This window comes from Salvia miltiorrhiza, chromosome 8, assembly GCF_028751815.1.
Source record: "Salvia miltiorrhiza cultivar Shanhuang (shh) chromosome 8, IMPLAD_Smil_shh, whole genome shotgun sequence".
NCBI lineage: Eukaryota > Viridiplantae > Streptophyta > Magnoliopsida > Lamiales > Lamiaceae > Salvia > Salvia miltiorrhiza.
The window spans coordinates 43899459-43914995 of record NC_080394.1 but is presented as its reverse complement, the minus strand read 5'-3'; positions in this window follow the sequence as shown (position 1 = coordinate 43914995).

Sequence of the window (15537 nt, the reverse complement as noted above, 5' to 3'; positions counted from 1 at the left end):
TTGTATGTTTTATTTTGATTTGAGTATTTTTGTTTGTAAGCATGTTAGGCTAAAATCCCCATTGATTTGGGGATTGGGATAGAAAGATTATGTAATGAATTTATTGTTTTGCTCAACATATATCTTGATTGTTCCTATCATTATTATCTTTTTAAGCTCTAGTTTTATCTCTTGCATGAATTGTTGTCCACTTTTTATGCATTTCTCATTTGTAATTTGAATCGGAAAATGATGATTACAATAGATTACGAGCTTGAAATATATCGACTCAATAAACTAGGAGGTTGAGAGTTGGGTGATAGTTTATCGATCATTTGTGCTATGAGAGTTATAGGTTAGAAATTGATCGGAGACGACAATTATGACCCGTAATCCACCGTTTTAGTCGTCCGGGAGAGGGCTAGAACTAGATGGAAGATCACTCTAGATAATTAAGTAATATCAAGATTAATATTGAGTTAAGTTAAAGTCAATAGCTAATCCTTCGATGCCTAGTCCCCAAATCACATTTGTCACTTGAGTAATTCACTTTACTTATTTTTTTTAATTGTCTTTGAATTTATTAGGTAATCAATTAGATAATCACAACACCCACTTCTCTATTTAGTCTAAATAGTCAAAGCTTAATGAATTAGGGTAAATCACTAGAATTAACTTTAATCCTTGTGGGATACGACCTTACTTCCACTTATTACAACTACTTGTGGCATAGTTAAAAATAATAGCGAACAAGTTTTTGGTGTTCGTATAGTCTACAACTAAGGGTGTGTTTAATTTAGTTGTAAAATTTTTATTGAAAAATGATGGATAAAAAAGATGAAAAAATATACTTCCTTCGTTTCCCAAATAATTTCCTAGTATGAGACGGCACGAGTTTTAAGAAAAAGTTGTTATGTGTATTGATAATGGAGAAAAGGTGTTATAATATTGGGATTGATTAAATGTTGAAAAGTAAGAATAAATAAAGTATTATTAATGGTGGGTAATGTCCCAAAATAGATAGGAAGTTATTTGAGGGACGTCCCAAAAAGAAAATTTAGAAAGTTATTTGGGAGACGGAGGGAGTATATATATATATATATGGGAGGGCTAGAATAAAAACACACTTAAGTGTATAAAATATAAATGATTTTCAGCCATTAGATCATCAAGATCTACGGTTGATTCGTAACCCTGTTGGATGAATTCGTAACCATGTTGGATAAAATTCGTATATTAAAAAACACTTCTTAAAATATAAATATAAACGTTTTTTAATGTACGAATTTTATCCAACAGGGTTACGAATTCATCCAACATGGTTACGAATTGTGAAAAATAAATTTTTGCTACCTTTGGGATTCGAACCCAGGACCACGAATTCATCCAAAAGGGTTACGAATCAACCGTAGATCTTGATGATCTAAGGGCTGAAAATCATTTATATTTTATACGCTTAAGAGTGTTTTTATTCTAGACCTCCCCTATATATATATATATATATATATATATATATATATATATAGGGAATGGCTAAAATAAGAGCATTTATTAAGATATAAAATAAGAATCATTTTCAGCCCTTAGATCATCAAGATCTACGGTTGATTCGTAATCACGTTGGATGGATTTATGGTCTTGAGTTCAAATCCCAAAGGTAGCAAAAAATTATTTTTCACAATTCATACCTTTATACAGTGAATTCATATGTGCTCTACATAAAATTCATACATTAAAAATTGCTCTTATTTCTTATTTTAATATGTGCTCTCATGGTAGCCCACCCCTATATATGTATGTATATATATATATATATATATATATATATATATATATATGGTGGAGTTAAAATAGAAACCCCCCTTAAGATGAAAACTAGGAACCTAATCTAAACCACTGATTTTAATAAAATAAAGGGTTGAGATTAAATTAGCGATGCACATTTTAATATATAATGTAAATGTATTTTTAATTAAAATGGTAGAAATGTAAAGAATGAAATTAAAATTTACACGCATCATCATTTACAATTTCACTTTCACTTTTGAAATTCATCTAGGGCTTGAGAAGTAAGAAACCGCCGCCTTCTGTGCAGTTGAGGAACCACAGATCTGCACGCCGGCGACGAAGCAATAGAAGAACGATTTGCAGGAATATTGGACGCCGATCTGTGCAAGGCGACGGCGTAGGGGATTGACTTACAAATGTGCAAGACGAAGTCTTTTCCGGCGGCGGCGACATTGTTAGACGTGGGTCTTTGGCGTTCCCGGCGGCTTCGGCGATCTGAGCAAGGTGACAAAGTTTCCGACGGTGGCGATATTCTTGCTCATCGATCTGTAACAGGAGGCGGCGGCGGAGGCTGGCCGATTTGTACAAGGAGGTGGCGGCGGAGGCAGGCTCAGATTTTTGATTAATTCATTTTTTCTTCAAGCGATTCGAAACAGGTAAATCAATTACATAAATGGTATATGTTGTTGCATATTTGTGTGTTTTTTGGTAAATTTTTTAAAATTGAATAGATGATGGGTGTTGTTGCATAGATGCGACAAAGTTGTTGCAAAAATATACCATTTCTTGCGTTTTAGGTTTTTTTGATTTGCATAGATGAAAGATTGTGGTGATGTTGGATATTGATGCATAGATGTCAAAATTCAAACTTTTTTTTAGTTGCATATTTTGTGGTTGTTGGTGCATAGATGTTGGATGTTGATGCATAGTTGTCAAATTTCCTATTTTTATTTTTTTGTTAATTTTTTAAGATTGCATGGATAATGGTGATTGTTGCATAGATGTTGGATGTTGATGCATAGTTGTCAAATTTTCTACTTGTTTTTTTGTTAATTTTTTTAGATTGCATGAATGACGGTGATTGATGCATAGATGTTGGATGTTGATGCATAAATGTCAATTTGCATTTGTTTTTTTTTTTCTTTATTTTGTTTTTAAAATGCATAAATGAGGGTTGAAGAGTAAGAATTTGGTTTGTAGATTAAGAATTTGCTTCATCAATTAATCGCCGTACAAGGTTTGAACTAGAATTTAAATATTATATTTTTTGGTGTTAATAAAATGATGAGTAGAAAGAATCAAGTAAATCAATGAAGCTAGTTTTGTAATTAATGAAAAATATGTAATTATTAATACTACTTATTTTGAGGGCATACTCTATGTCAATCACTGTCAATAGGAAACCATGGTAACTAGATAATGAATTAAATTATCATTAATCATTCACTCTCTTAGGCTGATATTATCCTTGATCTTCTATTCGTCACATGCGAATTTACTAATTATTTGAACCATAATTGTTGTTGCATAGATGTTGGATATTGCTGCATACATGTGAAATTGAGATTTTTTTTTTCCGGACAGTTAAATATGCCTCTTGGGACGAAATCATCTGCTAGAATGGTTAATAAAGAGCGTCCAAATGGTACATTTTGATTTTACTTACATTCTTATGTAGAAATATGTTAATTAATTTTATTATTTTTGCAAGATGACACTGGTGAACGACTAGAGGAATTCTACAATATTATAGCTGATAAAGTTGCTGAAAGTATTTTCAAAAATCGGCAGAAAGGTAAAATATTAACAATTTTAAATATTGTCAATGAGCTTATTTTATTTTTTTTAACAAAATATGCATTCAAATTGGGTTACATAACAGATGTTAGTAACTCAAGACGTAAAGAAAAAGATGGTCCAAGTAATGAGCAAATTCAAACTGATGATGCCCAAGGTATAATACAAGTTTGAAATATTTTTAATGTGTTTGTATACTATTTGTGCATTTCATTTTAAATGTTTCGTGTGTTGCAGTTAATGCGTCTACAATTATAGATGAATGTATGCAAGCTACTAGGTCGAAAAACAAAGGAAAGGAGAAGGCAAACACTTCTTTTGAAGGCACACTTCGTAAGATCTTAAACACAAATCAAAATCTTTTATTAGTAAATAATATTAAAATGATTATACTTACTTGTGCAAACTTTATAATATGCAGTTAATGACCCAAGAGTCATAAATGCGAGAAAAGGGGTTGTCTGTAAGATCCATGAATCGCTGTGCATTTATGATGATGACTTTGTTGAAGCTGGTTTAAATACTAAGAAGAAGACTGAAAATGTTGGGCCAGAAGATACTGTTCACAAGGAAGCTAAGAATCATCCTATGCTTCGATCACGTGGCAGCCCATCACATTTGCAGAAGTTGATATCATCGCTCAACGACACCCAAAAAGAAGCTGTGAAACAGATTAGATTTGGCGATTTATTGCATCTACAAATCAATGAACTACCTACAAAGTTAGCATATTGGGTGATAAAAAGTTTCGACAGAAAAGAGCTGAGGATTGAACTTTGCAACGGCAAATTTATCAAATTATTGAAGAGGATGTGCAGAGGGTTTTTGGATTCCCTCGAGGCCCAAATTTGATCGAATCAATTGAGGCAAAACAGAAGCATAGTTTAAAAGATCAATAGGTTTCATTTTTCCCTAATTGCAAAAAGAGGCAAATCACAGCGAGTGACTTGGAAAAAGTGGCACATGAATGCGTTGATGGAGGGGACTGGTTCAAGAGGCATTTTTTGATTTTGGTTACACACACACTAGTGGAGTATAGAGGCCATGGATATGTGGTTCCTCTCATTATCAAGTGCGTAGAAGACTTATTGACTGTGCATCAATGGAATTGGTGCGAATATGTAATAAGAAGTCTTGTCGACGGCGCGACAAATGGGAGGCTAATCATAAACAAATGTTTGTTGGACCAGTGCTATTTCCATTGGTAAGTATATTATCAATTATTAAACTTATTAAATAAACACTTAAAATAGTAACTTGTATTTTTAACAATGCACAAATTTTGTAGGTACTTTACTTGGACCGGACTACAGTTGGAAACATCATGCATGGCAGACAGTTACCATCCATTGCCAATTGGGATTACAAGTTGATGAAAGCTAAAGAAGATGTAGAATCCAAAAGTCGAAGAGGATTTGGATATGGGGAGTTGTTAGATCCCATTGAGCTTCACTTTGGTGTTGAGATGAATGATGTTGGAGCAGAAAATACAGTAAATGTTGATCCTGATGAGGCAAGTTACATTTATTTATTCATGTAATGCATTATTTTAACTAAAGAATTCTAGTTTTGTATAATGCATTATTGGTTACAGCTTGTAGATGTAGCAATGGATCAAAAAAATTTGGGAAACAACTTATGAGGAAACTACATAAGCTAGTGTTGATTCGGAAGGAAATGGAATCAATGATTGAAACCACGAAGAATGTTGATGTTGTCGATGACGGTTTGAAGAAAGCAATAACTGAGGCAATGATGGAATTGGGCCTCCAAGATATGAGTAGCCCTACACCGAACGTAATGGACAACACACATTTCTGGAATGAAGTGATTGATGCCAGCGATAAAATAGAATCCACAATCGAAAAGCGTAGGGAAATAATGGGTGACTTGTCAGGTGGTCCAACTTTTTATCTTGGGGTTTCACAAATGGACATGGACACAGGCGTTCAGATGCACACTGAAGAGGCAAGTAAATAATGCATGCTATTTTGTTTATTACTATAATATATTAAGTGCATAAATGCATAGCTTCGGTTTATCAAGTGCATAAATGCATAGCCTCGGTTTTAATCGTTTAATTACTTTGTTGGTTTCAGTTGCATAAATTGCAAAAAAAAATTGGCATAGTAAAATATAGTAGATGCACAGTTTCTATTGCATAAATACAAATTTTTTATATCTATCTAAGTTGTTTGTGCTAGTTTCAATTGCATTTAATGCATATTTCTCTATGTGCACAATAAAATGTTATAGTTGCACGGCATATTTCAGTTTGTTCACATATGAGTTATAATTAATGTTAATGTAATTGTAGGTTGGCATAGGGAAGGACAAAAGTGTTGGGCACTCAGATGAAGCACAAATTGAGATTCACGATCATGGTCAAACAAAAGAGAACGTTGTTGGTACATTGCCACGGAGAAGCAAAAGAAAGATGGTAAAAAAATAAATGATGACAAATTTTATTATATTCGATATGGTTGTATAACATAATCAATATATGTTTTGAGATTATTAGATATTTTTGAATTTGAATATGAATATGAAACTTGCTATTGTTGACATTGAAATGCATTTAGTTTTCATAAGTGATGTGATGAATTTATATTAAAAATCTTAAAAAACATAATAATTTGCTCCTTATAGTTTATGATTAGGAGTAATATATGCAGAGCATAGGAATGAGCTCGGTCAGAGGAATCTCTGAAGTCAGAGGAATGCTCTACCCACAAGATAGTCAATGGTAGAAATGACCACTTTACCCGGGAAGCGCCAGAGCAGAGGAATCACCCGCTCGCAGAGGAATCCAGAGCTCCCCGATACATACGCTGAGCAGAGGAATGAGCGAAGGAAGGCAAAATTACCATTGTACCCATGACCACGCGGGGAACATGACTCCCAGGCTGAAATTACTATTTTGCCCCTAAAGTGTACTCTATAAATACCCATGCATTTGTATCATGTATTTTCACGTGATTTTCTCTCAATACAACAGCAAATTCCTTTTTCTCAGCAATTCAACTCTACTCTCTCGATTTTCACGTTCAACACTAGGTAAAACTCACAACCCGATTATGATTCCTCGCGTAAAAACATCACCCACTCAATCACGATTCACCAGCTGGCGCCGTCTGTTGAAAATTTATGAGTCTAAGGCGTGAGTTTCAGCTTGCGCATGCAGATCTGCAATTACGAGCGGATTTGCGTGCACAGGTCCCGATTAGTCCGATGATTCGAGTAGCCAGGTGGATTCGGGGTGGTAGATCTACTTTTTTCGCTCCGATCCATCCGAAAACTTATAGATTCGCGGGTTTTGTTGCTTTCTCGTATGTGCACGTTTGGAGGATGGGTAAAATCGAGAATCGGGTGCTGGTATCTGTCTGTTTTGTATGCTATGATGTTAATTGGGTGTGATTTTCATGTTTTCTCGTACGATCTTCGTTTTCTACCGTATCTAACATGTTTTACTAACGATCTCTCGATTGTTGCTCTGTTCATATTTGTTTTCGGGTTTTTTGGGTGGTTCCTCTGATAATCTGTTCTTTCCGCCGGATTTGAATCGGAATTCGGGGAGAAAATCTCTGTTATTCGTTCTTCGTGTTTGAATATGTGCCCTGGGTTTATTTCCCAGCGCATGGAAGTATTTTGATCGGGAATTCATAATGACCTTCGCGCCAGTATTCAGGATTTCTTATGTCGAGGATTCCTGTGACAAGGGGTGGATCGATCTGTCTTTTATCGGGATTTTTCTCACATTTTTTATGTGTAGGTACCATGGACTCTTCTGACGTTCGCCGCACCCTCGAGAAGGACTTTGACAACACCGGGCTCAACTCTGCTGCCCGTACTGAAATGCCCGTCTCTCTGCTAAGCAGTCTGCCAGTCAGCACTGTTTTCTCTACACCGCTGGGCTTCCTCAACACCTCTACTACCCCGCTGTCGGGCCAGAACATCACCTCCCAGAGATCTGCTCTGGTTGCTGCTGGGTCTGAGCTACAAAGATTGGTCCCCACATCTATTGGTGGGTCACTGAACTTCGTTTTGGCAGAGCAGATGATGGCTCTGTTGAATTACGCTGTTGTGCGTCAGGCACTGGGAACTCCACTCGTACCAACTGTCCCCACTACTACCCCTCTGCTGGGAACGCTAAACCAGCAGAGCACTGAACTTCCACCTCACGCTACTCTAGAGGTGAACGAACAATTTGCCAGTAAACAACCCGCACTGCCGAAAGAAACACAAAAATTCCCCACTGAGAAGGAACCGGAAAGGAGGCCAGAGGGGAGCCGCACGGTGCTGCATAGCATTGTCCGAAGGGAAGTGGTGGATGAGTCTGATAGTCGTTCCATTACTCCTATTTTCAGAGAGGAAAGACCAAGGGAAAATGCAAAGCTGAAAAATCAACTCAAAGATCTGGAAGATACTCTAAGGGAGAAGTCTCAGAGGGTTGAGAAAGCACAGAGATCAGAGAGACCTCCTAGAGCAGAGAAGTCATACCGGTCAGAGAAGTCCCGTCAGACTGAAAGGTCAGAGGAACGAGAACAAGAGTACACCTCCGGCAAGCAGGGGCATAAGAGCCACAAACGCCATCACGTTCATGATTCACCGAGGGACAGAAAGGAACAGGGGAGATACAGGGATGAAAAGCGGGCCAAAACATCAAAGGTCAAAACCACCACCAATCGGAGCCCGTTCTCTGCTAATATCTTGGCGGATACTTTGCCAAGGAGCTACAAACCTATTTCACTCGACTACGATGGCACCACTGACCCTGAGGTGCACCTCAACCGGTTCGAAGGGCTACGTTACACATGTATTCAAAAGGCATCAAGTGCCGTATATTTTCTACTACTTTGACTGGACCCGCCCAGTTATGGTTCGGAACATTGGCCCCAAACTCTATTCACTCTTTTGAGGACCTTCAAACACGTTTTCTCAAACAGTTCGCGAGCTCGCGAAGGGTAGGAAAATCAGCCATCTCTTTGATGGACATAAAACAGGACCAACATGAAACGTTGCGGGAATACACTGCCCGATTTAATCTCGTTGCTCTGGAAGCCCCAGAGGCAGAGTCACAAATTAAAAATTACGCATACGTCAGGGGATTGAAGCACGAACTTTTCTTTGACGAGTTACAGATCAGGCCGGCTAGAGATTTTGATGACATCAAGTCAAGACTACCAGGGTATCTGCAATTAGAAGATGCCCGAACAGCCCGAAAGGCAGAAAGCGATAAGCACAAGGCCAGAAGGGCCGAGACCACGCCAGAGCAAAGCAACAGGAACCAAGATCGAGCACCTTTCAGAGGGTTGCCGCCTTGGGTACTTCCTCCTCAGACAGAGGTACCGCCCCGCCAACAGCGCACCGTGAACGAAGTCAACCGCTTCGATGAATACACTCCTCTGAACAAGCCACAAGAAGAAATCTTTCACCTGGTTAAGAACCAGCTTTTTTTCCGGGCGCCGGGTACTTACAGGGATGGGCAGCCACAGCTGGGGCCTAACAATGAAATATGTGAGTACCACAATGCTTATGGGCACTATACTAGATATTGTGGGCATCTCAAGCACCAACTGGAACTCTTAGTACGCCAGGGTAACCTGGATCAATTCATAGCCAGATGGAATGAGGTTCAAGGTCAGCAGGCCCAGGGAAATGATCAGAGGCAAGCTTAGGGAAATGACCAAGACCGACACCCAGAGAAAAACCGCGATCAGCGCAGAGGGGTCGCACAGGCTCGGGTACCTCCCCATCCGGCTAGAAGAGAGGTGCACATGATTTTTGGGGAAAACGGGCTACCAACCTCCAACCGACCCAAGAAATAGATTGTGCGGGCAGTGAGATTAGGATACTACCCTGAACAAGTAATGGAAATCACGGGCGCAGCAGAGGAACCAGCCATAACTTTCGAATTAGAGGACTTGAGGACACTCATGTACCCCCACGACGATGCGTTGGTTTTCACGGCCGACATAGCAAGTTGTATTGTACATCGCATCTTCGTGGATTCTGGGAGTGCGGTGAATATTTTATACTTAGAATGTCTCCAAGCTATGAGGATCGAAGCCACTATTGAACCCATGGACGCCCCTTTGTTCGGATTCGGCGGAGAAATCGTCATGCCACTGGGGTTTGTGGAGTTACCAGTTACTCTGGGCAGAGCAGACGCCTGTAAGCTCAGGATGGTACGATTTTTGGTAGTAGACATACCCAAACCATCTTACAACGTGATACTCAAACGCCCTGCTCTGACAGCGTTCAGAGCAGTCATTTCAATGTTCCACCTAAAGATGAAATTTCCAATCGGAGGTAGAAGAGTGGGGGAAATGTGGGGTGATCAAAAGATGTCAAAAGAATGCCATGTGCGAATGCTCACGCACTCTTCGGGTCAAAAAGGAGATAGGGTGACAGAGGGATCAGACACTAAAAAGAAGGGGAAGACGGGTGATATCGCTGGTCCGATAGAGGAGCGACGAGAATTGACAGAGCTGTTAAATGCTTGAGAAAACTCAGAGAAATCTGGCTTGATATCTACCAACTATGTGTGTAACATGATTGAGCTATTTCCGGGAAAAGAGGGCTTTCAGACAAAAATCGGGTCATCCATGAATGAACAAGCCAGAGCAGAGCTAATCAACTGTCTTCAGAGGAATGCAGATGTGTTTGCTTTCAGCACAGCCGACTTAAAGGGCATTGACAGAGGATTGGCGGAACATCGCCTCAATGTAGATCCTAATGTAAAACCAGTAAAACAAAGAACAAGGCATTTTGGGACCGAAAAAGATGCTGTGATCAGAGAGCAGGTCCAGGGATTACTAATGCGGTCACATCGAAGAGGTGCAGTACCCGGAATGGATCTCAAACGCCGTGATGGTGGCTAAAAAGACAAACACTACAGGGACTTGAATGCCGCTTGCCCTAAGGATCATTATCCTCTGTCGAGGATGGACCAACTTGTGGATTCTACCTCGGGTTGTGCGTTGCTATCCATGATGGATGCCTATCAGGGGTATCACCAAGTCAAAATGCATAAAGGGGATATTGCCAAAACGGCCTTTACCGTCTGCTGCGGGGTATTTGGTTGGAAGAGCATGTCGTTCGGTCTTAAAAATGCGGGGACTACGTATCAAAGAATGATGGAAAAAATATTTAGGGAACAGCTCGCGAAGAATATATCGGTATACGTGGATGATATGCTTGTGCGAAGTATCAGAGCAGAGGACCACGGCTCTGACCTGGAAGAAATTTTTACAGTTATCAGGGATCATAGACTCATGCTTAATTCAACAAAGTGCACCTTCGGGGTCACCACGGGAAAAAATTTTGGGGTACAAGGTCACCCCGGCGGGGATCGAGGTCAACTCAGACAAGGTGAAAGCCATAATGGATATGACACCGCCCAGAGGAATCAAAGAGGTAGAAACTCTGAATGGGCATATCACTACCCTAAGTAGGTTTATTTCACGATCGGCAGAGCGAAGCTTGCCGTTTTTCAAGATTTTAAGGACGGAGACCAGATTTGAATGGGATGCGGAGTGTCAATCAGCTTTCGATGATCTCAAAGCATACTTAGCAGAGCTTCCGACTCTGATCAAACCAATTCTCGGGGAAGTATTATATTTGTACATAGCAGTGGGCGAGGAATCAGTTAGCTCTGTCCTTATCAGATAGGAGGAAAGCCATCAGAGGCCGATCTACTTTGTCAGCAGGGTGATTCAGGGGCCCGAATTAAACTATTCAGAAATTGAAAGGGTTGCTCTGGCGGTCATGGTCACAGCTCGGAAGCTAAGACCCTACTTCTTGTCACACCGCGTGGTGGTTCGAACTGCCTTACCTTTCAAACAAGTGCTGGGGAGGCCAGATCTTTCAGGGCGCGTGGTGAAATGGGCCGTGGAGTTAGGGGAGTATGACGTGGATTATGAGCCGAGGATGGCTATCAAGGCCCAAGCCCTTGCAGATTTTATTCAAGAAACTACTCGTCGTCATGTGCAAGAATTTTGGGTGGCTTTCGTGGATGGATCGGTTACAAAAGAGGGATGTGGGATCGGAGTGTATATCATTTCTCCGGGATCAGAGGTATACCAATTCGCCATTAAATTCACCTGTAAGATATCTAACAATGAAGCTGAGTATGAGGCCGTGGTCAGAGCAGCGCATATCTTCTCAGAGCTGTGGGCAGAATGTGTCATCATCAGAACTTACTCACAATTGGTGGCTCAACAACTCTCGGGAGGATATCACATTAAAGAGGATCGGATGCGGGCATATCACAGCAAAATTATTGAATTAAAGAAAAAATTCGTGGAATTCAGAATAGAACAGATCTCTCGACAGGAGAACATTCGGGCAGATTTATTGGCACGGGTTGCTAGTGCAGTGGAGCAAACGTGGAATGATGAGATCACGCTGCTCTGCGACACCAGAGAAATGGGGACTTCCCAGGTTTTTGCGGTGGAAATTCGGGACGATTGGCGGGCTCCAATTATACACATTCTCAGAACAGTGGAATGACTGAGCAGAGAGTCCAATCAAAGGGCTCGATACGAGAATTACTGCTTGATCAATGATCAAATCTACAAGCGTTTCTTCAGCCATCCCTTACTGAAATGTTTATCTCCTGAGGAGGCTAACTTTGCTCTGACAGAAATTCATACTGGCTGTTGTGGTGGGCACATGGGATTCAGGGATCTTATACGAAAAACCATTCGGGCAGGGTTCTATTGGCCAACCATCACTAATGACGCCAAAGAATTCGTTCGCAAATGCGAAGCTTGTCAGAGGCATGCCGACATGATTAATATTCCAGGGGAGACTATGGGAGTAATGTATGTTGCCTGCCCATTTAACAAATGGGGCATAGACATCGTCGGGAAATTGCCTACGGCACCAGGGGGCAAATGCTTTCTCATTGTGGCAGTGGATTACTTCTCCAAATGGGTAGAAGCCGAGGTCGTATCAAAGATTAACGAAGGAACTGTAGAGCGGTTCATCTGGAGAAACATATGTTGCCGATATGGAGTCACTAGAATCATTGTATCGGACAATGGAACCCAATTCACAGGGCAAAGCATCGCCGATTTCTGTGATCGCATGGATATAACGCAACGCTTCATTTTCGTAGCCCATCCGCAAGCAAATGGGCAGGAGGAGTTAGCAAATAGAACAATTTGCGAAGGGATCAAAAAGCGGCTAAATCAGAGCAGAGGGAAGTGGGTCGAGGAGCTAGATACCGTACTTTGGGCCTATCACACCAGCCCAAAAATAGCAACCGGGGAGGCACCATTCACTCTGGTGTATGGATCCAACACGGTGATACCAGCAGAGGCTAGACTGGAGTCGTACCGGATAACAACATATAACACAGAGAAAAATTCAGAACTCCGCAGAGCAGAGCTAGACCTAGTGGAAGCGCAGAGAGATGAAGCCCAGGTCAGAGCAGCAAAATACAAGAGCATTATCAAGGCCGGATATGACAAGAGGGTCAGAGCGTGAAAGCTGTCCAAGGGCGACCTAGTTCTCAAGAAGGCCGACGCTCTGAAACCAGTGGGCAAGTTCGAGCCCAATTGGGAGGGTCCTTTCATCGTCACAGAGGTTTTGGGTGGCGGAGCATACGTATTGTTGGATTCAGACGGCAGAGCTCTCCCAAGACCGTGGAATATCAACACCTTGAAAAAGTTCTATGTGTAATTTTGTTAAACGAAATACCAAATTGTAGAATGGATACTCTTTTTCCCCACAGGGATTATAACAAGGTTCGGGGCCATGTTATCAATAAAATTGGATGCATGGTTTTAGGAATTCCGCGGTGTTGTCTTGTTCATTTTAATTATCTCATTTTACGTTGCATATTTTACTTAACATGTTCATGCAGAGCATTGCACGTGTCACCAGAGGGGGAGTAGGGTATATACCCATAATTTATAATTTCAATCCAAATTGCTGCTTAGCAAGTCAAGGGGAAGACAAACATCCAGGGTCTGTTGGATTTGTATACTGAAAGCAAGAACATTTTATGCTTGTATACAATGATTCCTGTGTTCACTGTTTTAATCTCCTATCTGTTTGTGTTCATGATTGCATATGTATGTTCTCTATCTCTAATATAAGTAGATTATATGGTGTGTTGTAGATCACAGAAGACCATATAATTGGATTAACCTTAAGAGATATAATATAATCACAGCCGAGATGACTTTAGGACGAGTCATCGTTTTAGGCTGCGGTATAGATGGAAGTAGTTTGTCTTGACTACTTATCTATACTAGTACGTCATAACGTATTGATAGGACCACAGTGAGATGTATTCTTCTATCTGACTTAAGTGAAGAATCAAGATCTCGGAGACTTAATAAAATCTTAATACTAATAAGATTTCGAATATATATGTTAATTCGTGTATCACTTTGATTTACTATGAGTGAGAGTTATATAGTAACTTGAGTACTCTGTATCTTGGGTGATAGCGGTTAATATATGATATTTGATTATCTGTATTAGTACTCGTATCCGATAGAGGATAATGGCATCCCCTTAAGGAGCTCAATGATGTTTATTGCGTTAAACCCTGCAGGTTGATTAAGTTCAGGCGCAATAATAAGTTTTGAGTGGTACTGCTTAAGGATTACAAAGTGATTAATTAATTAAAGCTGTCAGAGCTCTAATTAATTAATGGATATCGGATATTTTAAATACGTGGATTTAATACGTCTAAATACAAGCCCCGACTCATCACCGGCAATAAAGGGGTAAGTCAATATTGGTTCTCTAGTGGAATGAACTAATATTTATAAATTAATTATGGTCTGGGCTGACCATAGATAATTAATTTATTTGAGGCCCATCTTTATTCCTTGTATTTGGTCCCTGGACTGGCCCAAAGTCTCCTAGCCCTAGAAGAGCTGGAATTCGCCCAACACCCTAAAACCTGCGCCCCCTCTTCTGTGTTTTATTATAAATTACAACTGTCAGCTCTCAGGAAACACACACTGATAAAAATTAGGGTTTTCGAGAGAGCTGTGAGGCGCAGGAACGTGTGGGAGTTTTCTAGCTTGGGACTTTCATAGTTCGTTGTCCATCCAACGGTGAAAGCTGAGCGGGATACAGTTCAGAAGATCAGAACTGGAGTCATTCGATTCGATCATCGACAGCCTCTGCATACACTTTTCAAGTAAGTATTCCTAAACACCTATGTGCAGCTGTTAAATTCATAGGAGCATGTTAGGAATTAATCGTTGTATGATGAATTAATAATAATCCAAGAAACGATCATCGGGCATTAGAGTATTAATTCAATTTAATATTCCTTCAGGGTCAACATCCACGTAAAGGGAAAAGTAGAGGGTTCGTCTTAATCGTAAGCCGCGAAAGTTGGATGCATCCCCCGGATCATCTATGCTCTGCGCAGAGGGTTCGTTTTAACCGTAAGCCACGAAAGTTAGGCGGGTCCCTCTGACCGTCTATGCTCCGTGCAGGGTGTTCTCTTAATCGTAAGCCACGAAAGTTGGATGCATCCCCCGGATCATCCATGCTTCCCGCAGAGGGTTCTTTCTTAACCGTAAACCACGAAAGTTAGGTGGGTCCTTCTGACCGTCTATACTCCGTGCAGGGTGTTCTCTTAATCGTAAGCCGCGAAAGTTGGATGCATCCCTCGGATCATCCATGCTCCGCGCAGAGGGTTCTTTCTTAACCGTAAGCCACGAAAGTTAGGTAGGTCCCTCTGACCGTCTATGCTCCGTGCAGGATGTTCTTTTAATCGTAAGCCGCGAAAGTTGGATGCATCCCCCGGATCATCCATGCTCCGCGCAGAGGGTTCTTTCTTAATCATAAGCCGCGAAAGTTAGCTGAGTCCTTATGACCAGCTATGCTCCGCGCAGAGTATTCCAACCAGTACGAGGGAAGAGTCAGAGAAATGAATACGAGGGAACAGTCAGAGAAATACATACGAGGGAAGAGTCAGAGAAATACATACGA